Source organism: Garra rufa, unplaced genomic scaffold, assembly GCF_049309525.1.
Source record: "Garra rufa unplaced genomic scaffold, GarRuf1.0 hap1_unplaced_483, whole genome shotgun sequence".
Classification (NCBI taxonomy): Eukaryota; Metazoa; Chordata; class Actinopteri; order Cypriniformes; family Cyprinidae; genus Garra; species Garra rufa.
In genome coordinates, this window is record NW_027394750.1 from 10607 (window position 1) to 13929 (window position 3323).

The window sequence follows — 3323 nt, forward strand, 5'->3', positions numbered from 1 at the left end:
GTCAGTCTGGTTAGTAATGAGTGAAGCTGGTGATGCTGTTTGTGGAGATGTTTAATCAGATTTTGAGAGATGAAATGTTTGTTTTTTTTTCAGTTGGTTCAAGTCAGTTGTAGTTCTTGTGTTTCTCTTTTCTTCAATGATGCTGATTGTTAATAGCAGGTGTTCATCTAACTAAATCATCATTCAGTTATCTCATTAACTCTTTAGGGGCTTGGGATTTTACTTGAGACTTGCTTGAGACTCAAAAGGAATGACTTTGTCCAATCTCTGACCTCCTGGCTAAAATACTGTGCTAATTAGGAAATCTAGGTGATTGGAACAAAATACTGGGGAGGACTTTTACTCACTGAACCTGGATTTTACACCTCTGTGCGTTGGAAATTGACCAAAATCCAACGTTGAGCCAACATCTGAAGTGTTGGACATTGACGTCGGCCTGACGTTGGGTTCTGACGTCAACCCGATTTTCATTTCCAACCAAAATGCAACGTCTGATAGACGTCATAGTGGTTGGGGTACAACGTCAATCTGACGTCATGTTGACGTCCTGTGCCTGCTGGGATGACTATAAGGCCTATCAATAACAAGTCTTACATGTTCTCTTCTGTCTGCCCTCATATTTGCTAGTAACTTACTTTGTGCACTGTATTGTAAAAGGATTTGGGCAAGAAAGCTAACAATAAAATTAAATTAAATAACAAATATGTTCATAATTGTGCTATATATGACATATTAGTGTAGACTGGACCTAATATTTTGACAGAAATATAATTGGCAATATATTTGATGGACAATTTGATGAAGAGATAGCAACTATTGCTTTGATTGGCTTTTTTTAGTTTTAGTTTTGTTTTGTTAAAGTTAAAAAGAGAGTAACCTTAAGAGAGCTTGTTGAAATTGTTTTCAGTGTTTGTTACCAAGGCTATTAACATGAGACCAGTGTCCATATATAGCAAACCAAATCAATAAAAAAAATAAATAAATAAATAAAAAATAAAAAAAATCATTACTGGAAGCCATCAGACAAAGAACATGGTAAGATTTCAGTTGTTTTGTAATTGAAAAAAAAAAAACACCAATGTATGATACTGTTAGAAGATTTGATGTTTGTTTTATTGTTGGTGTCTTTTCATCTACAGACTTTCTATACACTGTGACAAATCAAGTGTATACAACTTTGTTATCCAGTAACTTCTCTATAACAAAATCCTGAAAATAATTAAATTATTGAAGATGCAGCCACTGTTGAAGAATGAGTCCAGGGTCTTAGTATTTACATTCTCTGGTCTGAATGAAACAATGGAAAACAGATATGTCTTGTTGTCTTTAACCGCACTGTATTATCCTCTGATTGTCTTTTGTAATATAACTGTCATTTTCACTATAATTTCACAGAAGAAGCTTCATGAGCCAATGTATGTGTTTATATGTAGTCTCTGTGTAAATGGACTTTATGGCACTTCTGGATTCTACCCTAAATTCATGTATGATTTATTAGCCCATGATCATGTGATTTCTTATGCTGGATGTTTGGTTCAGATATTTGTCATTTATTCATCTCTTCTGTGTGACTTTTCAACATTAACAGTCATGGCATATGGCAGCTATGTGGCATTATATAGACGACTGGAGTATCATTCAGTAATGACTAGTCAGAGGGTGTCACGAGTCTGGGCTGCGGTGTTTTCCCTTCCCCACCAGAGGTCACTGTCTCCCTTCCTCCCGCACCCCACTCCTCTAAATTGTACACACCTGTCTTGTTGCACACTCGTCACACACTTTACACCCACAGCTGTTCCCCATTACCACGGACTATATAGTCTCCCCTCTCCCAACACTCTGTCTGGTTGCATTGTTTTCTATTTGAGTTTGGTCTGTGTTGGAGTTCTGTCTTGATTTTGTATCTTGTCTTGTTGTGCCGTGTTGGCCTTTTTGTTTGTTTATTTTATTGCTGTGTTGGCCTTTTGTTTGTTTGTTTAATTAAAATACCTCACCTGCATTTTTGGACCCTGACCTCATCTCTTTATGTGACAGAGGGTTCTTGAATGCATCCTTTTCTGCTGGCTTTCTCTATTTTTTGCATGTTTCTTCTGATTACATTAACATCAAGATTAACCTTATGTGGCTCTATTATTGAAGAGCTATATTGTGAAAATTGGTCAGTTGTTAAACTTTCCTGTTTTTCTACAACAGTAAATAATGTTAATGGGTTTGTAACCATCATTATATATTTTGGACATGCAGTATTGGTATTTTGCTCATACATAATAAGAAAGTGCAGAAAGTCAATAGAGGGCAGAAACAAATTCATGCAAACATGTGTACCACATCTGCTTGCACTGATCAATGTGACAACTGCATTTTTGTTTGATGTAATGTTCACTCATTATGGTTCAAGGGATGTGCCACAGAGTCTGCGTAATTTCATGGCCCTTGAATTCATACTCATACCACCCATTTTAAATCCACTTATTTATGGACTAAATCTGACGACAGTACGCCAACAAGTTTCGAGATTGTTTTTTTTTTTTAAGAAAAACAGTGGGAATATTTGAGTGAATATTTTCTCAAGTCTAAAGATCCTATGCTTAATGTTTTTTTCTCCCTTATTGTTCCTTTTCTTTCCTATTTTTACAAATATTTTTACTTCTTTCACAAGAAGTTGTGTGTTATAATGATTAGGTATAAAACAAAGTAAAGGAGCTTAACAACAATGAAATCTCTGTACTGCACAGCTTTAATAACACAATGGTGTTTGGAAGGACACAAATGTTTATTTTATTTTAACACAGAATGTTTATTTTTTTAGTGAACTTTCCTTGCATTAAGGTGTCTTTCAAATATAAAATAAAATAGCTCTCTAATATAATTTATAGTTTAATAAAATGCTATTCAAAAAGTTTATGTGTGTTAAGGCAATGTGCAGGCACTGCAGCATCAAACTTGTAAACATACATTTGCAGTACATACAACAAAACACTCTAGTCTCTATATATCTATTTGTGGGAATCAGTTTTCATCACATTACACAATGAGACTGGTGCTCTGCAACTTAGGCATTCAACAACAATCATAATAATTAATTACAAACTTGTTTAGGCCTGGTTTCTAGATTCAAGCCAGGACTAGGCCTTAGTTAAATTAATATATTTAAGCAGCTTTTATAAAAAATGCATTAGAAAAAAAAATGTTACAGGTGTGCATCTTGAGACAGAACAATGGCATTGACATGTCAGAGCAAGATATTTTTAGTTGAGATAGCTCAAATATGCATTTTAGTCTAGAACTAGCCTTCAGCCCTGTCTTTGAAACCAGGGGTTAGT

General features: G+C 34.9%; 1 pseudogene; it reads left to right on the forward strand.

The window, feature by feature from the left end:
* Positions 1-1233: 1233 nt before the first annotated feature.
* LOC141317213 (olfactory receptor 1D2-like) lies at positions 1234-2518 on the forward strand (annotated as a pseudogene).
* Positions 2519-3323: the final 805 nt, after the last annotated feature.